The 27,685-nt window shown below is 44.8% G+C and overlaps 1 long non-coding RNA gene across 1 annotated transcript; it reads left to right on the top strand.

Moving 5' to 3' along the window:
- The first annotated feature begins 29 nt into the window (after positions 1–29).
- LOC105481191 (uncharacterized) lies at positions 30–27,685 on the top strand. The gene is made up of 4 exons (XR_011610027.1): positions 30–167; positions 1,372–1,422; positions 5,571–5,671; positions 27,566–27,685. It is a non-coding gene; the product is annotated as an uncharacterized lncRNA (long non-coding RNA).

Raw genomic sequence — 27,685 nt, 5'->3', positions numbered from 1 at the left:
ACTCCTAGCAAGAAAAGACCCCTCTTCCTCTCCTTCCACTCCGAACAGCCAGGAAGCAAGACATGCTCTGGCTTATTCAGCAGACAGAAGCTCCTCGGGGTTGAGGTCTGTGGCTCGCCAGCCTGGGATCCACTGGGCGCATGCGGCTACCAAGCACTGGAAAGAGGGTGAGTTTGAATGTCAAAGTGCTCCTATTATAACAGACACACCAGCAACCAAAGGCACCGTGCAAGAGAAAGAGTGTCAAATATCTCATTCATAATTTTTTTACATTGATTACATGTTAAAATAATATTTTAACTATATGAAGTTAAATCAAATAATGAAAATCAATATTTACGTTTCTTCTTTGCTTCTTAAAATATGGCTGCTAGAAAAATTGAAATTACAAATATGACTTGCATTATATCTATTTCCATATTTGGATAGAGTTGGCCTAGGCTGCCCTAGGTGTTAACTCCTCATTCCACACACTTTCTGCACTTCGCACTTAGAGCAGTGCCTACTAGCCAGGCCCTGTGCTAGACAGAGCCCATTATCTCCCCGCACCTTTCCTCTCTCTCTGTCTCCTTCTGTCTTAGTTTAATCCTATAGGTCTAGATGTGTAGGAGGTGATTGCTGAGGCACTGTTGTGATGTTCTTGTTGTTCTCATGCTCATCCTTGTTGCCTTTGATGGATCTATATGATCACCTTATCTGGAAGTCTGGAGGCAAAATTGTTCACCACTGTATATCTAAGGTCCTTATGAATGGGCTCGAAGTTGATTGGTTTATAAGCATATAAAATGAAACAGAAAATGTGTTCTTTTTGATATATGAGGAAGTTTTCTATGTCACACACAGAGGAAAGGATAACTTGACACCTAATTTTCACCATGATCTACTCACACCTCTTCCTTTAACTCTCTTTCTCTCTCTCTCTCTCTCTCACACACACACACACACACACACAAGCACACACACACACAGACAAAAAGTAGAGAAGAAAATATCAAGACACACAAACACACACACACACAGACAAAAAGTAGAGAAGAAAATATCAAGGGAGTGGTACTCAGCTTTAAATTCTATGTTATTTCCCATGTATTATTTGAAAATACTAGAATTTCACTAATTTTACATTTAAGAAGAAGAATGACAGCAATACTCATAAAACACCTATACCAGATACTCTCCTAAGAGCATTATATGTATTAATTTCTTTCACTCTCATCACAGTCCCATGAAGCAGATACGATGATGATCTCTACTTTAGAGATAAGAAATGTTTCCAAGGTCACAGGGCTAGTGAGCAGTAGAGTTGGGGTAGAGCAAGTCTGTCCTTTCTCTGTGTGCTTAACAACTAAGCTATGCATCTGTGTTTTACAGGCAGAAGAAATGAAGCCTGGAGATTGAGAAAGGTGCACTCAACATGGCTCGGTAAGTGACAGAGGCAAAACTAGAAATCTGTGCTCTATTGCCCTCCCTCCACCCCCACAAATGCTGCCCCACCCCACCTCCCCATCTCTCTACCCGCAAAACCAGACTACGTCATTGTCTGAAGTGAACGGGGGTTTTGATAGCAGACCTAGGATGCTTAGGGGTAGAAGACAAGGAGGAGAAGACAGACGATGTTTCCCATATCTCTTGATCTGATAGAGACAGGGCCAGTTGATTCAAACCCTAAGTAACAAACTATAACAGAAAAACCCAGCAGCCTGATTCAAATCCTAAGTAACAAACAATATCAGAAAAATTCAGGCTTTCCCAACAGCCTGTTCTAGACTCAAACCTTACAACAACAACTTAGCAGTTATATAACCTTGAACAAGTTATCTAGCTTCTCCGAGTGCTGTCATTTGCTCTGTAAAATTGAGTTAAGAACAGCTTCTAGGATCAGCATGCAGATTCACATGGAATCCACAAACAAAACAATTTACACCACACCCAGTACCTCCTGGCTACTTGATAAACATCAGTTCCTCCCCAGACCACCCTGACTCTTCTCAAGGTTAGCTGGAACCAAACAGGGACCCTTGAAATCTCTGCCAATGGGTCTATCATGGAGGACAATAAGTGTGTAGATCTAGAGAGTTGCCCCAGGAGCAGAGGAGCAACCTCCACACCGGTCACTGCATAGCAAGTCGGGCAAGGGTTACCACTGAGACATCCACCCCACAGCCTCGCTCTGTGTTGCTAGAAAGAAAGAGGATTGTGGGCTTTCGCTTGAGTCACAGAAGCCCTTTGTGTCTCCCCGGAGAGGGGAGGGTGGGACCTCAGACTAACGGAACAGTGGTGGGCGGGGTGATCTGGCAGCCTCGATTTCATCGAAGAAAGGCTGGCTTGATGCCCAGCCTGGCGTGTTGCAAGGCCAAAGGTGGAGGTACCCTGTGAGGTGGAGACAGGTGTGGGGGAAAAGCAATGACTTGGAAAAAGGAGATGCCTCATTCTTATTTATTTTAGATTGCATTTTAACTAAGTAAATTCCATTTTTAAGACTTTTTGTGCTTAAAGGGAGCCCATTTTCCATGCCCCGGTTTCCTCAACAAAAACATAGGAACTCAAATATTGTGGAGCTCAGAGGACACTCCCAGGCCCATCTTTTCTATCTGCCAGTAGACACCACAGACGGCTCTCACTCCTACTGAGCAGATGGAAAACAAATGGGTGAGACCCCAAGACTCCCAGAGACTAGAAAGCACCTTCTCTTTCTAGGCCAACTTGACCTTCCATGGTTTTGGTTGGAAGGAAACTAGTCCAAAGACCAAAAGGAGGCTCCCTTCTGGAAAAAGGCCTCTTCTGTTTCTCACTATCACCTTTCTCTTTGAAATTCCTCCCAAATGTTAAAACCTAGTTCCAAGGATCTTTTCCTAATCAACCCAAGCAAAAATGAATAGGCTTTATCATCTCTCAATTCCTGGCTCACTGTGCACGCCCTTCTAGAAGTCCTCACTTTCTACGAATACAACGATATTATAGCTGCTAAGGTCTCGTGTTCCTAATGGAGTATAATTTCCCTGAAGACAGAACCATTATCAGCTCTGTCTCATCCACGTGGCTCACAACAGGGCTTCTCAGGCTGGGATAATACCCTCCTTACTAACTCAGGGCTTATTGAATGTCTACCCTATACCCAGACTGTATTTATAGTTTCCCACATTCATCCAGGATGACAGCCACCGTTCCATAAATGTCTGTGGAGTAAGAGCCCCTTACACTATAGACTGGTGCTTGTATAGAATGAGTGGTCCAGGTACCAATTTCACCCTTCAATGTATATGCCTGTAAGGTGAGCAGGCATCAAGATCCACACGAAAGAGACAGGTTTTACCATGGGTGTGCTGAGTATCGGAAAGATACTCCCAATTTTATTCATTCCACAATGCCTCAATTCTAAATGTAATTATTTGGCCAAAGAGGGTAGAAGAGGGCTCCATTAACCCAACTGCTACTCCAGGCCTGGACATCCCATGAGGACAGGTAGTGTGATGTTTTGTAATCTACTGTCTCCAGCCTCTGGTAAAATGCCTGCACATGATAGTTGCTCAACAAATATGTGTTGAATAGATGGACAGATGGAGTTGATGCTGCTGACAAGCGACCACATACATCTTAAGAGGAGGATGAGAATGAAGAACATTGCAGTTAGAAGGGACTGTGAAGTTTTGCAAGACCAGCCTCTTATGTTTAGATTAGCAAATGAGGGCCAAGGTCACATGATGGAGTAGAAAGAGCACTGAACCAGAGTTTGGGAGACCTGGAAGCCTTAACTCTGACAAAAAAAAAAAAAAAAAAAAACTCAGAAAAAGGAATAGTCAGTAGGGGTGCTGTTGGGGAAGCAGTCCTTGCCATATTACCACCACCACCCCTCCACCAATCAGGTCATGTGCTTTTAACACATGTATGTTTATGCTCTCCAAAATCACATTTCACATTCTCAATTCTATTCCTATGTAATTCTCTAATTGTAAGCTCCATGAAGCTTGCAGTGGGGGGTCATAGTTTTGGTTTGTTCTTTTCTCACTGGCCATGGTATCCCTAACATCCACCACCACAATTTAGTTACATATTAAATATTTGTTAAACACAAGAAGTTATTAATTATACATTCCTTCTCAATTGCATGCTAAATTTTTCATGCAGTCTCTAGTGGCTCTCATTGCAAATGCAGCCACCCTTGTAACTGTAAAGTTGCATTTCAGAAAGCTGATCAGAACTGAAGCGGGTTGAATTCGGCCCTAGAAAGCTGTCAAAAACCAGAAAAAGTCATGGCTATTGGAGCAAAATCGATTCTGCCTTCAAGATGGATGGGGTGTCTTTCAAAACTCAGACTGACACTAATCTGAGCTGGGATTGACAGACTTGCTCCAGGGTGCTAGGTCTGGGGAAGAAGGGAATGCAGAAGATTCTGCTAGTGGAACTGAGAGAATAAGCAAACAGCCAGCAGTAGCCAAGTGGCAGCTGGGAGAAAAGTTTGGACCCCAATTTGAGAAGGTTCGTACCTACAACGCCGTTGGCAAGAACTGGGTATCCTCCAAACTCAGGACCAAGAGAGGTAGAAGAGTTAGCCAAAGACTGATGCGTAAGCCCTGTCATTTTTTATTCCATTCTGTGTTAAGTTGACCCAGTTATGTGCCTATAAATCGTCCTTCCATATATAAATTGTGTATTAAGATGTTGAGCTCCCATCAGAAAATTGAGAGCCATTTCATGAATTTGGTTTATCATCCAGAAAGACTTTAGATTTAGAACATGAGTGATAAGGTAGATCATGGTTCTAATGTCTGGTCTGAGCAAGAAAAATGTGACAAACTAAACAAGGCAGCCAACAAGTCCCATAAACTGGGAGAGGAACCCTGGGGCTATGTCTGGGGTGTCCAGGAAGAAATTCCAGCTCTAAGATTTTTGAAACCTTGGTGTGTAGAAGTTGAAATTTAAAAACAAACAAACAAACAACAACAACAAAAAAACACTTCAAGAGCCAATCTATAAAAAATGCAAATGAGGCTGGGTGTGGTGGTTCATGCCTGTAATCCTAATAATTTGGGAGGCCAAGGTGGGTGGGTCACTTGAGGTCAGGAATTCAAAACCAGCCTGGCCAACAGGATGAAACCCTGTCTCTTCTAAAAATACAAAAAAATTGGCCAGGTGTGGTGATGGGTGCCTGTAATTCCAGCTATTCCTGAGGCTGAGGCATGAGAATCGCTTGAACCCAAGAAGTGGAGGTTGCAGTGAGCAGAGATCACGCCACTGCACTCCAGCCTGGATGACAGAGTGAGACTCTGTCTCAAAAAAAAAAAAAAAGAAAGAAAAGAAAAGCAAACAAGCAAAACGTTGGGCTCAGAAATTTCACCTCTAGGCATCTGCTATGGTTTGAACATTTGTGGCTCCTCCAAAATTCGTGTTGGAACTCAGTCCCCAATGCAACAGTATTAAGAGGCAAGGCCTTCGGAAGGTGATTAGGCCATTAGGAATCCACCCTTATGGATATAATTAGTGCCTTATAAAAGGGCTGGAGGGAACGAGATAGGTCCCTTTTTGCCCGTCTACCTTCTCCTATATGATGACTCAGTGTTCATCTCATCCAGAGGACCCAGCATTCAGGACACCATTATGGAAGCAGAGACTGGATCTACTAGACACCAAGTCTTCTGAGGCCTTGATCTTAGACTTCACAGCCTCCAGAACTGTGAGAAATAAGTTTCTGTTATTTATATATTGCCCAATGTCAGATTTTTTTTATAGTAGTATTTGTTCTAAGCCCAAAGTTTTGCTTGTTTGCTTTTTTTTTTCTTTTTTGAGACAGAGTCTCACTTTGCCATCCAGATGGGAGGGCAGTGGCATGATCTCAGCTCACTGCAACCTCCACTACCTGGGTTCAAGAGATTCTCATGTCTCACCCCTCGAGTAGCTGGGATTACAGGTGCCCATCACAACACCTGGCTAAGGCAGCATCTATTCTAGAGAAATAATTATATCTCTGCACAAAAAGTGTTCCATAATAGTCATGGCAGGATTTAATGTTAACAAGACTCTTAATATATTTATTTAACTAATAAAAATATACTGCTGCAAAGTCTAATATAGGCTTCTCCATTGAAGTACACCCTAAGGGACTAGTCAAATCAATAAAATTACATCTGTACCATGATACATTCTATAGCAATTTAAAAGTAGATATGTGTGTGTGTGTGTGTATGCATAGACACACACATATACATATGCTCTGATATGGAAGATTTCCAAGTCATATTACTAGGTAAGCAAAAAATGTAAGAAGCAAAACAATACATATAGTATGATCCCACTTAAATTTAAGAGGATAAAAGTTTTCATATTTAGAAATAAAGTGGATGAGTGTGTGTCTATGTGGTGTGTGTATCTATATGTGCATGTGTATACATATATTTACAAGCACACATACACACACACAGTTTTGTACATTTTTTTATGTCTGCACCAAGCTGTTGACAGTGATCATTTCTGGGGGGAAGAGTGAAATTAAGTGGTGAACAAAGAAGACTTTTGATCTGTCTATATTGTTTGAGTTTTATTACACTTACTTCTATAATTAACTTTTTTAATTTCTTCAAGCTGCAAGCAATTTTTATCTGGCAATAAATGGAAACACCACCAGTCTTTTAGCATAGAGAGTTTCTTTGTTCTGCGGAAATTTCCCAAATGAGGCTTTTGATGATATAAAAGGACTTTCTTCGGTGCTCAAGATGTGGTTTCCAGGAGAAAAGGTTATTTTGGGGGATTAATATTCCCTGTGTTAACATGTCCCTGTGTTGGAGCAGAGCAGACTGGACTAGGAAGTTTGTAAGGACATGTGCCCTAGCTGAGAAAGGAACGAAAACCCAGAGGGATGGCAGGCCACTTATGTCTCCCTCAACAGTGGCATGCTCAGAGTTGGGGCCCTTGTGGTTAGAAGTTTGAGGATGAGAGGCCTGAAATATTTTCATTCTGTCTTTCATTCAACTCTGGCTGCAAGCTGTGCTCTTTCTGTGTGCAGATAACTAAGTAAAGCCCCAAGTCACAAGACACCCTCTCTCTCTCTGCCCTGTGTGGAAACACTCCTGCAGACCAAGGATTGGTGGTTATTGTGAATGGCATTGTTTCCATTGTATTTTTCAATAGGTCATTACTGATATGCAATAAAGCACTAAGCCTTTTTAAATATTTATTTTGTATCTGGCTACCTTAATAATCTCTTATTAGTTCTCCTGAATTTTCAGCTCATTCTCTCCATTTTTTCTCGGTATGCCATCTGTTATGGGTTGAATCGTGTTCTCTAAAAGGTATATGTTGAAGCCGTAACCCCTAGTCCTTCAGAATGTGACTGTATTTAGGGTTAGGATCTTGAAAGAGGGGATTAAGTTCAAATGAGGCTGTTAGAGTTGGCCTTAATCCAATCTGACCGATGTTCTAATAAGAAGAGGACATTTGGGCACATGGGGACAATCATGCAGAGACAACAAGAGGTGGCATCTACAAGCCAACAAGAAAAACCTCAGAACAAACTCAACCTGCTTTCTCCTTGATCTGGGACTTCCAGCCTCCAGAACTGTAAGAAAACCAGTTGTTGTTGCTTAAACCACCCATTCTGTGGTATTTTGTTATGACAGCCCTAGCAAACCAATACACCATCATACAATCAGAAAATACTCAGAATTTTGGCTGCTCTTCCCCATAGTTCTGCCACTTATTTCTGTTTCCTGCCTTATCCCATTGGCTACCATATCCATTCTTTTAAAGTTTAGGATGCAGTGCAAGACGGGAAGTCCTTATTTGACATTCCAATAGGCCTGTTTTTATTAACTAAGGCACTCAATATGAAAGAGCTAACTTCAAAAGGTATTACATGTTGTTCAATTAATCCTAAAAAGTTGACACTGTCATCCTGGTGACTAGATCAGCGGACTGAGGTTTCATGAGGGTAAGTGACTTGTTTTGGTTGAAATTCAGACTCCAGCTTTCTCTAGTTTCTAAACTGAATTCCTTGCTTACTCTATCTTATCACCAAACAATTGACCAACAATGAAAAAAGAAATTGTAAGTATTTATTAATCAATGTGATGATTGCTTCTTTCGAAGTCTTACATTGTCCTTTCTGCCACTAATGCTTGCTTTCCCTTCCTTGGTGGGAAGAGTGTTTTCTCTAAACGAAAGGCTGGGCAGAATAGCTGTAGAACAGAATGCACACTTCTTAGGGCTGCCTTCCCAGTCCTCTCTGCTATATGACTGCGGGAGGCAGCAAATATTAGCAGGAAGTATTTGGTATGGTGGCAGCTTCCAAAAAGATGGTTCCTGCCTCTGCTGTTCAGGAGTGTGGGCTATACAGAGTGGCTTACTTCAGTGAATGAGATACAGAAAAAGTGATGATATGTCATTTCCAAGGTAAGGTTAGAAAAAGACTGGCTTCAATCTTGCTCACTCTCTTTTGCACCCTCACTTATCGCACTAATGGAAGCCAGCTACCACAATGTGAGGGGCCACGTGGAGAGTGATGCATGGCAGGGGACTTAGAGAGGTCTCTGGCCAACAGCCAATGGGGAACAGAAAACCCATTCCAACAGCCTTCAAGGAACAGCATTCTGACAAGTGAGCTCGTTGAGTGGACTTAGAAGCAGACCTTCTCCCATTAAGCCTAAATGAGCACACAGCCCCCTCCTAACACCTTGAGTGCAGCATTCTGAGAGTTTGTGAGTCAGAGGACCCAGCTAAGACACAATCATTTTTCTATCCCATAGAAACCATGAAATAATGCGTTTATGGTTTTAAAATCACTAATTTTGGGGTTAATTGCTTGCACCGCAACAGATAATGAATAAGTTCAATTTGGAAGTGAAAGGACCTGGGTTCCAGTCTCACCTCCACCAATAGTTTACGACGAACCCTTAGGCTAGTACTTTTCCCTCTCTGAGAAGCTGACAGCTCCTCTCCTGTGAAATGAGGAATGTGACAGATAGCTCTAAATATCTCTTCCAGCTCTCAAACTTTATAAGCCTCTTGACACAACATCCTAAATCTTTTCCTATGTCCCCTCCTACTCTTTTTCTCCCCTTTCATGTGCCCTTTCCTTCCAGGCCCCCTGGCCTCTACTTGGGCTCTGTCATCCCTGCTCTTTCCAATCCTGCAGTGGAAAAGAGAAAATCTTCCTGGGGAAAGAGGTCCAGCTCCATGGCCCAGCCCAGGACTTTAGTGGAACTTCAGAAGCTAAAGACAAAAGGAAGGGATGCCGCTGCAGTCTGTGAATTTCTCCGTGACACAGACATTCACAGGCTGCTGCTAACTGCACACCTCAGCTCTCAGCCCTCAGTCTCCTCTTCAACTTTTAGGAGACTCATGTCATATGTTCTTCCATGTTCCCCCAAAGGAAGCTCCAAGAGGCTCTCAAAGCCTGTCACCTGACTTCGGACAACACCTGGGCCCCAAATCAGCCCAGCACAGTAAGTTCAGCAAATGGCATCTCCGGAGACCGGGGTCTTCGGCATAGAATGCTGACCTGGTGCTTTCTCCAGAATATCCGGTCTGGTTCCAGGGGAAGCAATTCACAGGCCTGAGGAGGAGGCAAATGGACCATCTGGAGGGTGGGGACTGGTTTGGGAGCAAGCGCTCTGGAGTTCAACTCTCTGTAATGCCGCCGGATTGCCTGGGTGACAAGGAGCAGGTTCCCAGCATTAAGCCTCAGTTTATATTTCTACAAAATAGAGAGAAATCCCTGAAAGATTTCTACCTCTCCTAACACATCTGCACCCACATTCTACAAACCTGTCCTCATAGACTTCTCTTCAACACCCCCAATCCTTCCTTAGAGGGCCCCCAACCTCTAAGAGACAGTACGAGGGGAGAGTGCCGGTTTCCTTAAAGACAGAATACATGGCAAAGGAAAACCACTAGTGAAATTTAAATACAGAATCTCTCCCTCTATTGCCTTCTGGTTCTGTTCTCTTGAGAACACTCATCCGTGCAGCCCAATGTAATAATGAGCAGGTCCTGGCAGCTGTGATAATAGTCCTTGTGTTCTCCAGAAGGGGAAAATGAGGTAGAGAAAAGGAATTAACTTTTTTAACGCATTTTAATTATTTTTTTTACTACACCTGCATCTGTGAAAGGAATCTAAAAGGCTGGGTGATTCATTCAAGTTCAGAAGAGTGCGTGCCAGAGAGGCAGTGCACCTACCTGCTGACTCTTTCGACTGCGTGTAAAAAAGAAAAAACACCTGACTCAAATAGCTTAAACTTTAAAAGGGGCTTATTAGCTCACCTAATTTTAAAAGATGAAAGGTATGCTGGCTTCAGTAGTTTCACTTGGAATTTTTTCTCTTCCTTTATCTCTGTTCTAACTTCAACTTCATCTTAACACTGGTTCCCCTACTGTTCTTCAGATAGCTGCCAGCAGCCCCCAAGGCTATGAGCTTCCTCGTTCACATGGAGAAGGAATGTAGGAGCTTCTTTGCTCCAGCATTCACAACAAAAGTCATGAAGTTCACTGGGACGTGACTAGCTAAAACCACCCAGAGGTCATCATTATTGGAGACTGGATATGCTATCTGACTGAGCTCCCCACTGAGCCAACAGCAAAAGAAGCTTCCCTGAACCACTTGAATTCCCAAATAAAACTGGAGGCCTCTGGGGAAAAGGAAGGCAAAATGGATACTGGGAACATAACCAATAAGAATCTGCTATAGATACAAAGAGGTTCTTCAAGTTCAGAACCTCAGGGTTTTAAAGTGAATAATAGCCATACTACCCACCCTTCCTGGACCTCTGGATGATGACAGAAAGTCACACCCCACCCAGACAAGTGTGCCCATGCACACACATAGACACTTATCCTCTTTGGAACCCAATTCCTCATCTGGAACATGAAATGTTAGAATAGATCATCTCTAACTGATGGTCCACTTCCAAGATCCCACAACTGTATATGAAGCGGATGTGTCCCCGGGCTCCCAGAATCCACATACAGACCTATGCTGGTTAGTTCTTACTACAGACCCAACTCTGCTCTTCTTGGGCCCAGGGGTGCTCCTAGAACCTATCTCTATGAACTCTGTACCAGGGCACTCTTGCCAACTGGCTCTGGTTTGGTTTGGCCAACAGAAGACATCAGCTTGAGATGAGGAGTTGGGAGGAAAGACATTTGGACTGTCTTTCTTTCTCCATTCCTACTTTGGGCCACATTTCAGTAGTGTCTGTTCCTCTAAAACCGGGCAGCACCTCCTCTACAATTCCAGCTCTCACTGGGATTCTTGTAACACTGATCCCTCCCCTTCCCCTCTAAGGCCAAAGTGTGTCCATGGCGTTCCATTGTTGCTAATCTCTAGGTGCCTTGGCATTTCTTATTGGTTTCTTTAAACCTGTCCACACCTTTGAAAGTAGTGCTTTGTTGGTTTTTTCATCTTTTTCTTTTTGTTTTCACTTGAACCATTTGAGTTGAACTCTGGAACCTGACTGATACATACTTTATCAGTCAGTGCAACATTCTTGCATCCCACTTCAAACATGCTTCCAGGCAAAAACAAACAAACAAAAAAATAAACACTAAGGATTCCTTATTCTTATACATATGTGCACACACATGGAGACGGAAATAAATGGGTACTACCCTAGGGATACAAATAGATTTTAATTTCTATGACAATACTGCCAAATTGGTAGCACCCGTCAGGAACACTGAGTTGAGAAGGATTCTGTCTGTGGAGTAGGCTGAATAGTGGCCCTAAAAATGACAGACCCACATCCTAAAGCCCAGAACCTATGAATGTGACCTTATTTGAAAATACGGTCTTTGCAGATAATTAAGGATCAAGATGATGTCTACTAGGATTCAGGGTGTACCCTAAACCCAATGACTGATCATTGAGAGAAAGGCCAACACAGATTTGAGACACAGAGAGAAGTTTGTGTGAAGATGAAGCACAGATTGGAGTGATTCGTCTACAAGCCAATGGCTCCCAACAGCCCCAGAAGCCAAGAGAGAGGCATGGAAGAGAGTTGCCCTCAAAGTCTTCCCGAAGGAACCAACCCTGCTGATATCTTGATTTCAAACCACTGGCCACTGGCCTTCAGAACTAAGAGAATACATTTCTGTTTTAAACCAGCAAGTCTGTGATAATTTGCCCAGCAGCCCTGGGAAGCTAATCCAGTCTGCACCTTAACTTAGCTGAACAGAGTCCCATGCAGAGTCCGGGGCAGGAATCTACCGTCACTAGGCTATCCAGTTTGGACTGCTAGGAGAGCCACTGGCTTGTGACATCTGTGCTCCAGTGGGCTTCCTTATGAAAATGTTTGCATGTGGGCATTCTAGACTCCAGGAAACCAGTGAAATGCAGAACATATGGCACTCCAGAGAATACTAAAAGATGACCCAAAAGAATACACAGACAGTTACAGGTAGAGTCTCAGGTTTCCTTGTGAGTATATGCATGTGCACACATACTCACAGCCTGAAGGCAGAGATGGTGTCTGTTTCATTTAGTGTTCTTTTTCTGCACCTGTCCTTGTGCCATATGGTGCTTTGCACACACAAGGCACGGGATCAGAGTTTGATGAATTAAGGAAGGAGAGAAGAAAATGAATTCATTAGTTACTTAGTGAATTCCCAGGATATGGACTGGAGCCAAAAGAAGCAGGTTGCTCTTGGATACACCAACAAATCCCTTTGCTGATCTATCCCTCCAAATAGGCACAAAACCCTAAACTAAGAATCATAAATCTGTGGGAAAGTCAGAATATGAATCTAATTGATTTACCTGTGCCAAGAATTAGTTCAAACCTGTGCGGGCTCTTGCCTACAACCCTCAGACACACTGTCTTCTCCAGCACACTTGGGTATATAAGAAGGACTAAGTGACCCTGCTAGGTTAAACGTCTCAGTTTGATGACCAATTAAGGCAGCATGGCCAGAGGTCAGAGATGCAGACTCTGAAGCAAGCCTTCCTGGACTCAGATCCCAGCTCTGCTACTGACTATTGGTGTGACCAAGAGAAGATGAGGTAACCTCTATTTGCCTCAGTTCCTGAATCTGCAAAATGGGGATAATAATAGTACAACTTCATAGGGTTACTGTGAGGATTACATGACCTACTGTTTATAGACTCCTTAAAACACTGTCTAATACAGAGAGCACCACATAAATCTTTGCTGTTGTTATTCTTCCTTTTTGCACTCACGTATAGCTTGACCAATGGACAAATTAGAGCTCTCAGCCAAGCGTGGTGGCTCACGCCTGCAATCCCAGCACTTTGGGAGGTCAAGGCAGGAGGATCACTTGAGCCCAGGAGTTCAAGGTCAGACATAATGAGATCCTTATCTCTACAAAAAATAAAAAATAAATAAAAATTAGCCAGGCATGGTGATGTATGCCTATAATCCCAGCTACTTGGGAGGTGAGGTGAGAGGATCCATGAGCTTGGAAAGTTGAGGTTGCATTGAGCCAAGATCCTCCCACTGCATTCCAGCCTAGGTGACTGGGAGACCCTGTCTCCAATAACAACAACAACAAAAAACGAGAAACCAAACAAGCGAACAAACCAAACAACAATAAAAACAACACATTTGAGCTCACAAAGCTTCACTCTGGACCTCAGGGTATTCTGGTGTCAGATGAAGGACCGAACGACGGTGTAGGCATGGACTCACACCAGGAGCCCATAGTAGCCCATCATCAAAGTGTGAGAAGTTAGTGGGACAGGCTAAGTCACAGAAGAGAGGGCAGTGGAGGCAGAAAGAATGCCCTCCGTTCTCCAATATGGACAGAAATATTGCAGGAAGCTGGAGACCTTATATAAAATGCCTTCTTTGCTTTGCATGGTCCTCAACCCTCTTTTCTTCTTTTCTGAGTTGAGAACACTGTCATTTTATGAAAAGAATAACAAAGATGCATACATGCCTATAAATGGAAGATGAAGTGGTGACTGAGGGCTTCCTCCTGCCAAGGAAAACAAGTGCAAGGCAGCTGGAGAGAGAGGAGCCAGGGAAGTCTGCAGAACCAGAAGCACTCCATCTCCCTGGGACCCAGCTCTGGCCTGTGCAGGCCTGGCCGTCTGGGAACGGCAGCTCCATGGTCCTGCAGGAGAGACCTGCCAGGAACCTTGGGGCTGCAAATCAGGAGTTGCTGGGAGCTGAATGCTGCAATTTGCCATGGGAAAAGAAAGAGACAATTGGAGGCTGGTGGCCCAGAAAAACTGCTGCTGAATTTGACAGGCATCGACTGAATGATTGCTGTGTGTGAGGCATGGAGCCATGGGGCAGAAGAAGCAAGGCTGGCATGCTTTCTGTCCCTGAAGACCTAGAGTCAATGGGGAGGAGACCTGTGAAAGTGAGAGTAAGACACATACAGATGTGACTGCACCTTCCGAAGCATCAGCTCTGCTTTAAATCAGGAAGAACTAGGTTTCTGAGCAGTAGAGGGCTCGCTCAGTTTGAGGAAGTGACATTGGAGACAAGCTGTGAAGGAAAGGCAGGATTTTGACAAGGGGAGATGGGGCCACAGAAGGGCAAGTGACTGATGTGACCAGGTGTGGAGGCAGGGAGACAAAGGCACCTCTTGGTAGAGGGATGAGGGGGAGCAAGGGATCCAATTTGACAGGTTGGGCAAAAATGTGACCAAAGATGTTTAAGTGCACAATGTGGTAGAGCACTCTTGAAACCAGGCTGGGCAATCTGTGCCTGGTTCTGGAAGCAATGGAAACTCACTGAAGGTGTGGGGGGCTAGAGAGCGTGCGACCAGCACTGGGCTCTAGGATAACTTATGGGCAGCAAATGAAGATGGACTGGAACAGAAAGAAAGAAGACTCCTTATGGCTATCAGCCCTTGGAAAGAAGGAAACCTAAAGCTTTTGTGTGACTTAAAAAACAAAAAAATCTAGCCGGGCGTGGTGACTCACACCTGTAATCCCAGCACTTTGGGAGGCCAAGGCAGGCTGATTGATAGCTTGAGCCCAAGAGTTTGAGACCAGCCTGGGCAACACAGGAAGACCCCACCTCTACAAAAAATAGAAAACTTAGACATACGTGGTGGCATGCGCTGGTAGTCCCAGCTACTCAGGAGGCTGAGGTAGGAGGATCACTTGAACCCAGGGAGGTTGAGGCTGCAGTGAGCCACGATTGTGCCATTGCACTCCAGGCTGGGTGACAGAGAGAGATCCCATTTCAAAGTAATAATGATAATAAATAAATAATCAAGATTCCCTACCACAATTTACCTATGAGGACACCACTCTGTCCATCCTTCCTGCCTCATCTTGTGCCACCTTCCTGTGCTCCAGCAGCACTGGCTGGCTTTCTGGTCCTCCGACGCACCAAGACTTTTTGATCTCAAAGCCTTAGCTTGTCTCCAAGATGGTCACCATCCCTTCCTTCCTTGAAGACACCAGCCATTTTCCCTTTGAGAAGTGGAGTCTAATTCTCCATGTCCTACAATCTGAGCTGGACTGTGACTTCCTTGATCAAGAGGATACTGCAGAAGTGATACTAGCCCAGCCTAGGTCTAGTCTTTAGAAAGACAAGTGGTTTCCTCCTCCCTGCTCACTCTGGACAAAGCCAGGCTCCATAGAAGAAGTTCAACCATCCCGAGCCCTCCATGCCATTAGGAAGCCCAAACTAGCCATGTGGAGAAGCTGCATGGAGAGAAAGCATTGAGAGCAACCTCCAGCTATTCCAGCCAGCCTAACCCAAGGGCCAGGCATGGGAGTGAAGGAACTATCTTGAATATCCATTCAGCCAAGTCCAGCCTTCTGATGACTCCAGCCCCAGCAGCTGTCTGACTACCGCTGCGTGAGAGACTCCAGTGGGAACTGACACCCAGAAGAGGCCAATCAATCCACAGGGCTGTGGGAAATAATAATACCTTTATGTTCTAAGCCACTAAGTTTTGGGGTAGTTTTGTCTTCTCTCTAGAATATTCTGTCTCCCTCACCCATATGCTCACATCCCCTGCGGCTGGTCATTGTCAAACTTCAGGCCCCAGCCCACTTTAGGGCCTTCCTTTCCCACCCTACATACATACCTCGGGTCCCCACCACCCTGAATGTCATTGTGTTACTCACACTCCTTGCTCCCTTCCTGATGTGTCTCATAAATGACTTATTCTGTTAGTGACTGCTACCTCTCTCCCTTCACTAAACATGGGCTCTCTGAGGTTAGAAACCATGAATACTTGAACCACTATTTCATTACCATATCTAGCAGACAGTATGTGTTCAATAAATATTTGTCAAATGGGTGAATAAGTCATAATCTCTCTACATAGCACAGAGCCACTGACAGGATGATGATAAATTTCCAGAGCCCCAATGGTCTACCAAGCAAATAAGTGAGTAATTACATTTAGCTGTGACATTAGTCTTGCTCCAAGGGGTTCATAATCTAGTTTAAAAGTCTCTCAAATACGTTCCTTCTGTATCCCCCAAAGCAGCTGATCTAAAAACGGCTGCATAGAAGCTGTTCATTACATATTTGCTGACTTATTGATAGAAAATTGGATCACACATCCAGTCTGGTCAACAGAGCAAGATCCCATCTCTACAAGAAAATAAAAATAAATTAGCTGCCATGGTGGTATGTGCCTGTAGTCCCAGCCACTCAGGAGGTTGAGGCAGAGGATGGCTTAAGCCCAGGATGTCAAGGCTACAGTGAGCAGTGATTGTGCCACTCCACTCCAGCCTAGGCAACAGAGTGAGACCCTGTCTCAAAAAAAAAAAAAAAAAAAAAAAAAGGAATAAAACTGAATTTTTTAAAAAAGCAATTTAATGGTTGGGTTATAATAGTAGCATCAATTCTGGGAGGTCTAACACCATTGGGATCCCCCTAAACCTAAAGAGATCATTTAAAAGACACTCAAGAGAGACTGAAGTTGTTTTCTTCTCTTTTACCAACTCTCCTCAATGCAGAGAAATGTACAGAGTATGTCCATCTCCATCTCCATGGTAACAGGAGGCAAGCATGATTATTATTCTTCACATAATTATAAAGAGCCTCTACGTGGTTATTCATTTATCAGATGAAGAAACTGAGGTTCATGAGGGAACCTCAGGGAATTCTAGGGAATTCTAGGAGCCAGCCACAAGGCTACTGTTTCTTGTTTCCAGTGGGAGAGGGGTTAGTGAGGAGGAATCCAATCAGAAGGCTGATAGGAATTTAAGGAATTCAAGGATGACGTCAGGCAGTCGAACACTGTGGATCGCCAGCCCTAATCAAATCACAGATGGGATTTATAACTCCCTTGCCCATCAGTGGTCCAAGTCACATTGTGTGTATCAACACCTCCCTTACCATGACAGCTAGTTTTGGTCCACACTAGGTGTGTCCATTTTTATGTTGAAGGGTGTCAAAATTATCACAAAGCTCCATTCTTTCTTACCAGACCAGTCTTATGCCGCTTTCTTCTCCTGTTTCTCCAGTACTCTTCACCTCTCTCTATGTCAGCCAGTCTTTCCTGGTTTTTTTCTTTCGCCCCTCTCCTAATGGTCTCTGAGTTTCTGCCTCTCTCCTGTATCCTGATGGTACTGCAGCATACTACCGAGATGGTCTGGGGTCTTTTCTCAGTCATCTTTGACCACAGGCCACCAGGAAGCCACAGAGGAGAGAGACGGCTCTTCTATGAGAAGTGGTTGGTGCAGGTGAGGAGATCTGTATTACAGGTGATTGGGAATCAGAAGACCCAAGTCCTTCTCCCATTTCTGCTACCTCCAGCCATGTGACTTTTATTCAAATGCTTAACCTCGTGAACCTCAGTTTCTTCATCTGAAAAATGAATAAACCACATGGAGGCTCTTCATAATTATGTGAATAATAATAACCATGCCTGCCTCCTGTCACCACGGAGATGGACATACAGAGTATGTCTATGGTGACATACTCTGTACATTTTAAATGCTAAATATATGTATGGAAATACAATTTCGGCTGTCTGGTCTCACCTAGATTAAAATGTCCTGTGTTCCTGTCTTGGCTCTACCCTTAATGACGTCACCTTAAATAAGTCACTGTCCCACGTTGAGCCTCAGAATCTTCAACCACAAAATAAGAGTGGAGCGACCTTGGAGGCATGAAATAGGACCAACATTCTGGGTCTATTTCACCCACATTTTTTTATCCCCACCATTGTGTTTGGTGTATGATAGGCACTCAACAAATGTTTGCTGAATGAATGCATGTGTAACATGTGATATTTATGAATAAGCCCTAAAAATACACATTAAAAGTGGCTAAAGGAAGTCTGGCTAGGAGCAAGGTGCCACATAGAGGAGGCTTCCAATGAAATCCAGCTGGTCAAGGGCAGATTCCCCTCTCCCTCCACATTTCCACACTGTCTGTCCCCATTCCCTGAGAACCTGGCCTGGGATGGCACTCCCAGATGAGCTCTGGGCAGATGCTAGGCATCTCTAAGCCAGATCACAGCGGAAGAGGCAGAAGTAGAAGAAGAGAGATGAGGTGGATATGAAAAAGATGGGAGAGCCCAGGAAAAGAAGGCAGGATGCTTCAAACTTTAGACTCTGACAGCAGAAAAAAACCTTTGCAATCAGGTGATCAGGTAGTGAAGTTTCTCATTGTCTACACAAGGAACTTAGGGGACAGCAAGATCATTGGTGATTAGAGCAGTTTGAATTTTAAAGGAGAACAAAAGTGTTGCTCCCTGGGATGCCCGAACTACTTCACGTAATTTCCACCTCGCCAGACTTTGCAGAACTTGGAAGCAGGAACCATACCACCTCCCTTATCTTTCTGTCCTCTTTCCTCCAGGCTCAATTCGCCACCTCACCCTCACCCCCACATCCCCGTAGCACACAACAAAGAGACCAGATGTGGGGCAGATGCCCTGTAAATCATGAGGCCCATGGGCTGGGAGCAATTTCCTACTCACTGGAGAGTCCCTCCTCTGTCTCAAGGCAGCCACATCTGTTTCCCTACATCATGGAGGGACCTGTTGGTCTCAAAGGAGGAATCCACAGGGCTTCTCTATCACCTGCCTGGGAACGGGTGGGAGCTGGAGGAGGACGGCCATTGCCAGAGACCACATGAGTACTGACCTCTGGCCCTGGCAGCAGCAGTAGCTGCTGTTGCAATGGGCCTCTGCCATGCCCCAGTCCTGGGGGAACATCTGCAGATCAGTGGTTGTCTTGGAATAGGCCATGGGAAAGTCAAGAGAAGCCACGGCTCTTGAAAACCATCCCAGAATCCCACTGGAATGCTGTGCCAGAATACACTGAGCCCTAAAGGTCTTGGGTTTTATGCTATTTTACTCATTTTTATTTTTTGGCTGCACTTTTAGTTGGAAATTCAGAACACTAAAGTTATCCCAGGGCATTGGTTCCAAGCATGTCACACAGCTCTCCTGCAGCTGATTACTACGGGACCTGTGTTCAGGATCCACAGCAAATGATGCAAACCAGCCTAGCCCCCAAGAACAACCAGTCTCTAAAAGAGACCCAAGTCCAGGGGAGCAAAGACTCAGACCAAAACCCACATCTTGTCTCCACTCCTTAAATCTTCCTGCCATGGCCAGGGGAACATAAGTTACTCGAAGGCAGGCACTTGTCTCATTCACTTCTGAATTCCCAGTACCTGGAGCAGCCCCTAACACACAGTAGGTCCTCCGCATTTGACTAAAGAAATGGGTAGGCCGGGTGCGGTGGCTCATGCCTGTAATCCAAGCACTTTAGGAGGTCAAGGTGGGTGGATCACCTGAGGTCAGGGGTTCAAGACCAGCCTGGCCAACATGGTGAAACCCTGTCTCTACAAAAATAGAAGAAAAAAAAAAGTAGCTGGGCACAATGGTGCATGCCTGTAATCGCAGCTACTAGGGAGGCTGAGGTGGGAGAATCACTTGAACCTGGGAGGCAGAGGCTGCAGGGAACCAAGATCACACCACTCACTGCACTCCAGCCTGGATGACAGAGCGAGACCCCATCTCAAAAAAAAGAAATAGATAAACTATTAGGCCATACAAAAAGAATCTGCAGGCAGAGTGACCTCACCCCACACCACCGCTCATCTTATAATGTGATAGAAGAGGTGATAGGAAGGCAAAGGTTAACAAACTGGCCAATGGAATTCTGTTTTTGTACAGTCCATGAGCTAAGACTCCTTTTCACATTTTTAATGGCTGGAAAAAATGCAAAGAAAAATAATATTTTATGACACATGAAATACATGAAATTCTAATTTTGGTATCTATAAATAAAGGTTTATTGGAACACACCACTCCCATTCACTTATTGGTATTGTCCGTGGCTGCTTTTGCAGAACAGCAACAGAGCTGAGCGTTTGCAACAGAGACTGCATCACCCACAAAGCTGAATGCATTTGCTATCTAGTCCTTTACAGTAAAAGTTTGCCAATCCCTGGCCTAAAGAATCTCCCCAGTTAGGTACATGTGGTCTAGATCCCCAATGTTAACTGTGTGGAGTTAAGCATTGGTCTCTCGGCTCTTCCTTTTTTATTTTTGTTTATTTTTATTTTATTGCAAATTGACAACTTGTAATTGTATCTATATATGAGCACAAAGTAGTGTTATGATTTATTAATAAAATGTGGAGTCATTAAATCAAGCTAATTAACATATCCATCACCTCATGGCTCTTTCTTTCAAATTGAAGCCTTTCTAGAGTGGTTTAAATTACCCTTAGCAGTATAAATTGTTGGACAATTTCTCTCCCTGAAAAAGGGACCTGATCAAGGATAAGGAGAAACAAGGGAAGAAATATTCTTAAAAGGGTAAAGGACTCAAAAAGTGGAATTTCTCCGAAGAAAAAGTGGGTGCACTTTGTAATGTTCCTAAGGGCTAGCACTCTACCGGGGCTTTGAGAAAGGACGCAGAACAGGAAACTTCTCTTGAGTTCACAGAAGGACCCCTTACCTTGCCCTGCCCAGACTGGCTCCTCCAATCTGGCCTCCTTCAGTACCTCATCCATCCTGAGCCAGTATGAACAATGCTGTCATTGGATGTCTCATCTGCACCATTCACAGGGCACCACATACAGCTCTGAGCAGTGGAAATCATGGTATTGTTTATTTAGATCCAGACATAGCAAATGACATCCATCCCTTCCTCCCCAGTCAGCAAACAAAATGACCACCACTTGCCATCTCTGATTCCACGCTTGCCTCGAGACAGTGAACTCCCTGCAAGTACAAATTCTTAGTGATTTTTATTTCCCTGCACCTAACACAACACCTAACTTGTGGTAGGTATAATATTCAACTAAAACTAGTCCTCTCCTCTTTTTCCTTTTCTTGCCCTGTCATGCAGCTAGGAGATACATGGAACCCAATGCTCTTTCCACTGAAGTGGAAAGTAGGCTGCTAACAATCTCCCCAGAATCCTTGGAAGTGACTCCTACCCAGGGGAGAACACACATCTAGAATGTGAGCCTGGAATTCAGGTCAGCTTGGTGTCAACATTCATCCAGGGTCTCCCCACGGCCAGTGTGGCTTTTCTCCCCCTTAGATAGGCTAGGAGGGTCCGAGGTTCCGACTGAGTTCTCTTGCTGCACCTTGGGCAAGAGGAGAAAAAAACAGTCACTTGTCCACCTAACCACAAACCCTTGACCCTCTTCAAGGCAGAGGAAAGTAACTTTCCAAACTCTTCTTGAATAAGAAGAAAAGAAGCTCTCCTCTTTCAACAGGTATTTCTGGCTGCTGGGGAGGGTGTTATTAGTACAAGAATCTAAACACAATAGCGTGTCTGCTGGCAGCTGCCATTCCCATGGCAACCTCTGACTTTCACGGACTGCTTTGGATACTAAAGGCCTCAGAGACAGACTTCTAAAACAATCAAATTTTCAAAAGTGACTTCTCAGGGGACTTATTCCTCTGGCAGAACAGACCCCTCCTAAACTTCCATTTAAAGAGAAAACCTAAAATCTGCCAAAAAAAAATAACAGAAACCCCCATTAAGTGCTGTTATCACACCAGCCCTCAAAGCTATGGACATGGACAATATAGAATTTAAATTTCACAGGTGAAAAAAAAAAAGTGTACTAAGTGTGAGTTGAGGTTGGCAGATGGAGATCTGGTGGACTACCAGCAAATGGAGATAGCCATGAAGAGGCATATTTGGGAAGGTAGTTCACAAACCTGAACCAGAAGAGACTCACCAGGAGAACACATTCAAATACCAATTCCCAGGCCCTGTCCCCAGATATTCTGATTCTGTAGGTCTGGAATGAAACCCAGATCATTTTTGAAAGCTCTTTCAGTGATTCTGATGAACATTCGAATTTGGAAACCAATCTGAAGCCTAATCCTTGCGCCTTCCCCACCATGGTCCAAGGGTCTCCTGGCTCTTAGCTCCTTCAATTCCTGCCAGCCCTCAGTTCTAGAACCAGAGTAAAAGAAACTCATTTTCTTTAAAATAAAAGGAAGAAGTCGCAGCCCTGAAGTGCACATGTGCTCTGTTAGGCACTGTACCCAGGGAACCTTGGAGCTGGAAGCCGCCTCCAGCTCTGAGCTGTGGGAAGGTTATGTCACACTCTTGGGTTGCTGCCTGGTTTCCACTGGGGTTGCTGCCTGGTTTATTTTAGGTGCTGGGTCTGCAGGCTAGTACTCTGACCTTCCTTGGCTCTCCCCCAGGGAGCAGCTACCAGGCTCCTGCTGTATCAAGAGCTACAAGGTACAATTTCCATGGCATCCAGGTAACAGGAACTGACTGGCAGCAATAGCTGCGACCTGCATTAGACCTGGGGAAGCAGCCTGCTGGGGAAGAAAGGTTCCCGAATGTGAGCCTTTGCATGTGGTCTTAGCACGGCTATTCACAGGTGTGGGATTTGGGGCTAGCCACTGTCCCTCCATGGGCCTCAGTTTCTCAGCTATGAAACTAGGGGTTCAACAAGGAGTTTGGCATAGAATAGTGGAAGGAATGTAGATTCTGGGGCCAGAAGACTGAGGCTCAAATCCTAGCTTCATCACGGATGCTTTGTGATGCTGGGCGAGTGGCTCAATCTTATCGTGCATCAGTTCCGTCATCTACAAAATGAGTGTAATGGTGCCTCTCTCACAAGGCTGATGTGCCAGGTAAAGATGACGTGTGCCAAGTGCTTGGCTTACACACCACTGGAGATCCAAGACACCCACACCCACACTCACCCCGCCCCCAGACATACACACACTCACTTCTTAACCGGGAACCTGATGAAGTGGGTGCCAAATCTAGATAGAGATGGTCTGGAGGAGGTTTAGAAGATGGAGGGAGTTCTCTGTGCAGAGCAGGTAGGAAGAAAGAGGAACATGAATTTCTGAAGGAAACGAAGTTTGAGTTGGGATTTTGACAAATGGAGAAAATATGAATAAGCAACTACAGGAGAAAACACTGAAGAATAGAAGAAAAAAAAATCTGGAATCTGGATTGGGAAATTTGGGTTCTAATCCCAGCCCTTTCACTGTCCAGCTTTGTGGTTTGTTGATATGCTGTCTCTGCTGCCGGAAAAACAGGTTCTTTTCACACTACCAGGAAAATTTAGGCACACAGACACATTGTAGGGTGAGATGCGGGGAAGGGATTATTGGGTGAAGAGGGAAAAAGGAAAGAGGAACTCCCAGCACAGCGAGAGAGAGTCCTGCTAGCAGGCCTGCACCTTACAGACTGAATCCCAGGCCACTACGTAGGAAATGAAGACGACAGGCTCCTCCTCCCTGCTCCACCTGCTTCCACCTGTGCATTATTCAGAGCGAATCAGTCAGGAAAGGGCGGGTTTCATCCGGGACCAGCAGTCCAGTTTTTCAGCCTTCAGGCCTGTTTTAGGTTTTAGGTGGGTTTTTGCCAGGGACCCTTGTCTGTCTCCTGTCTCTATCACCTCTTTATCTATGGAATGGGGCTGTGGCAAAAATTAACAAGATGACTTAGGAGAAAGCACCTTGTATAGTGCCTGGAACACAGTAGATGTTTAGTGGATGGACGGATGGATGGATGGATGGACAGAGGATGAATTCCAGATGGGGAAAGTGGGGTGGGCAAAGGAATAGAAAGAGGAATGCCCAAGGCATCTTTACAGTCAGTGGGTATATCTGCACAGTTCAGCAATTTCTAAAGAGTGTTCGTGGAACTCTAGCCCCTCAGATACTCCTAAGGGGAAAAAAAAACATATTCCCTAGTCAATTAAACTTAGGAATGACAGTTTGATATATCACTCTCCTGATGATTTGCAATAAATGCCAACATATAAATAATTCTGCAAAGTTTTTTCTAGTTTTATTTATACCCAGTAGTCCACAAGCTAGTTCACTTCTAAACCAGTTTTTCACATTAAATTTGTTAACTTCACACTGAACTTGGCAGAGGTCTTCCTGAAGTAAACTAAGGGGGTGAAGCAGAGACCCTTGGAAGAATTACTTGGGGTTTTCTTTGTGTGCCTGCTGCACTCAGCTTCAGGAGCTGTCTGTGCAGCACTGTGTAGAAGCACCCTGGACAAGACAGGCAAGCATATTGAAAACAGGGTCCTAAAGGCCGGGCGCGGTGGCTCAAGCCTGTAATCCCAGCACTTTGGGAGGCCGAGACGGGCGGACCACGAGATCAGGAGATCGAGACCATCCTGGCTAATACGGTGAAACCCCGTCTCTACCAAAAAAATACGAAAAACTAGCCGGGCGAGGTGGCAGGCGCCTGTAGTCCCAGCTACTCGGGAGGCTGAGGCAGGAGAATGGCCGGAACCCGGGAGGCGGAGCTTGCAGTGAGCTGAGATCCGGCCACTGCACTCCAGCCTGGGCGACAGAGGAGACTCCGTCTCAAAAAAAAAAAAAAAAAAAAAAAAAAAAAAAGAAAACAGGGTCCTATGCTTCCATGCAGTCCCCCACCGCTGAGCCATATGACCTTGGGCAAGTTCCTCAACTTTCCTTTGCCTCCATTTCCTCACCTATAAAGTCACAGTACTTACCTCACAAGGTAATTGCAAGAATTAAATGAGCTAAGGTACCTAGGGAGGTTAGCATGGTGCCTGGCACTTAGCAATCTGTCAGTAAAAATGGTGCCAGTATTATCAGGTCACCATCTGAATATTCTCAACCAGTCATTCTGTAATATCCAGCAGGACTTGGACACTGAGTCCTGAGGGTAGGAATCACACCAGTTTCTGTCTCCCTCTTCCTTGTGGGGGTCAACCTAGAGCCACACACCAAGAGGAAGTGAGTCAGACCATTGCAAAGGAGGCAGCGATGGTGATGTCTGCTTCGTGCTTTCTCTGAACACAGAGCAAAAGAAGGGGCCTCTTTAAGAAAAGCATCAGGTCTTGCAGGCTGGCAGTTGGCTACCAGGAGATGGAGAATCTGCTTAGTCATTTCTTAACAGCAAGAACAAATGGCTTAGAGAAGAAGCCAGCTATACTCCCTGGGAGGTCAGCCAAGTACCACCTAAAAAGGGAAAAACAGGGAAGCACAGAACCTCCGAGTGCCTGGATCTGATCAGAGCCTCGGGGCAGAGACAATTGGCTCCCAGTATCAGAGACCCATGCCCTCTACGAATGCCTCCACTCCAGGCTGCAGGGGGATGGCCCAGCTTCACCTCTGGCCAGAAAACCAAGTCCCAAGCTCTCCTCCATTTGTGGAAGAATGTTTGTCGCTCTGCAGAGGCCCTATGGTCAGTTTCTCCTCCTTGATTCATTCACTCATTTAGTTAATATTTATTGAATGCTTACAAGACATCACAAGGGATACAGTTGTACACAACACAGGAAAAGTCTCTGCACTGATGGAGTTCACATCTTAGTGGAGAGAGACAGAAGATACACAACTAAAGAAATAAAACAATGTCAGGGAGTGAGAAGTGCCTTAAGGAGAAATAAGTCAGGGTGAGGGTGAGAGATCAGTAGATTAGGAGCTAGAGAAGGATGGAGAGCTAGAGGTCAATGGATTAGGGGCTAGAGAAGGATGGAGAGCTAGAGGTCAATGGATTGGGGACTAGAGAAGGATGGAGAGCTAGAGGTCAATGGATTAGGGGCTAGAGAAGGAAGCCTCCTGAAAGAAGGGGCCTCAGAATTGAAATGGGAATGGAGCAAATGAAGGAACTGGAAGAAGATCTGGAAGGAAAGAGCCCCAAGCACAGCAAGCGCCATGGCCCTGAGACCAAACTGAGCCCCACGTGCTGAAGAGCAGCCAAACTGGCTACGGCCAAAGTGGGGGTGGTCAGGAGAAGCAGGAGAGAGCTACAGGTGAGGTCAAGAACCTGGGCAGGCCAAGGCAAGGATTGTGATTTTATTCCAAATGCGATGAGAAGTCCCTGGGAGATTTTGAGTGGAGGAAAGAATAAAGAGCTCTGACGACTGAGTGAGGAACAGACAGTGAGTGGTGAGAGCGGGCTCAGGGAGAGCCCTTGTGAGGCAGGTGGACAGCACAGGTGCGAGGTGATGGCAGGAAGGAGGTGAGATTTGAAGGTGGAGCAACAGGATGTGCTGGTCGATGGGATGCAGGCTGTGTGCGGCACTGAGGGATAAAGGGGGACTCCCAGGGTAGCTGCCCTTTTCCTGAAGTGTGGAAGGCTCTACCGCAGGAGGAACCTTCTGGGAAAGGAAGACAACCTAAGGCTTTGGATGCATGTGAGAGGCTGGAGATGCCTGTTGGACATCCATGTTGAAATGCCAACCTGGCAGTTGACTGTGTCTTAAAGCCCTTGGGATCCCTGCATCCAGACAGGATTGAGTGCACAATCAGAGGTATACCATTTGAGAATGAGACCCTAGCAAAATTATTTAGTTCAATCCTTTTGTTTTGCAAAGGGGAAACTGAAGCCCCAAGAGGGGAAGAAATTCAGTCAAGGTCAAACAGCAATCTGCGTATAGTGCCAGAACCACAGTCCATGTCTCCTGTGCCAACCCCCGCAAGCTACCCTTCGAGTTGGAGCCTTCTTTCCAATCTTGTCAAAATTGTTTCCCATTGATTTCTTGAAGTTATTTGCACATTCCCTAAAAATTTTCCTTGTTTCACTATGGGGAAAGTTCTTATTTCTTTTTTCCTTATCCAACTTAATTTTCTCCATCTACAATTTAAACTCATTCTCCATTTTAATCATTGTTTTGTTTTTTTCAAAATGTGCATGATGTTGCTATACCTGACTTTTAAAACAATTCTGTTAGGTAGTTAGAGTATGCATTTTGGTTACAATTAACAGATGAAGAAACTGTAAACATAACGGTCAGATAAATTATATTCAGTCCCATAGCTAGTTTGAGACAACCAAACCAGAACCTAGTGTGTCTTGAGTCTTTGCCCAGGATTCTTCCTTGTGGGCCAGAAAATATTTTTAAACCCAGGTCCTGCCATCCTTCAGCAGCTGAGGACTTCTAGCTCTTCAGAAAAAGGAATATAATTAACATCACCCTAATCTTACTCTTCTTCGATTCACATAACTCTTTCTCCTTTAAACTCTCCTTTCTATGGCACAGATTGTTTCCTATTGTCTAAATCCATTTCCTCTTTTTCCTGGGCACAGAGCTGAACTACCTTGCCCAGACTCTTCTGTATTTAGGTGTTTCTATGTGAGTGATTTCTCACCAATGGAATTTGACCAGAATTAATGCACACCCCTCCTAGTCGGTCCTTAAAAATCTCTCAGGCTCAATTGCCTATGCTTTTTCCTCTTCCACCAGCTCGATGTAAATGAGCATGACTACCTTGGAGTCAAGTACCTAAGATGTCAGAACCGCAAGGAGGAAAGATCCTGCTTCCCTGTATCACCACTTGGAGGAAAACGGCCTGCTCATTAGGGA

Source organism: Macaca nemestrina, chromosome 11 (assembly GCF_043159975.1).
Source record: "Macaca nemestrina isolate mMacNem1 chromosome 11, mMacNem.hap1, whole genome shotgun sequence".
NCBI classification, from domain to species: Eukaryota; Metazoa; Chordata; class Mammalia; order Primates; family Cercopithecidae; genus Macaca; species Macaca nemestrina.
The sequence above is the reverse complement of the archived record's forward strand: the minus strand, read 5'-3'. Positions and strand labels throughout refer to the sequence as shown.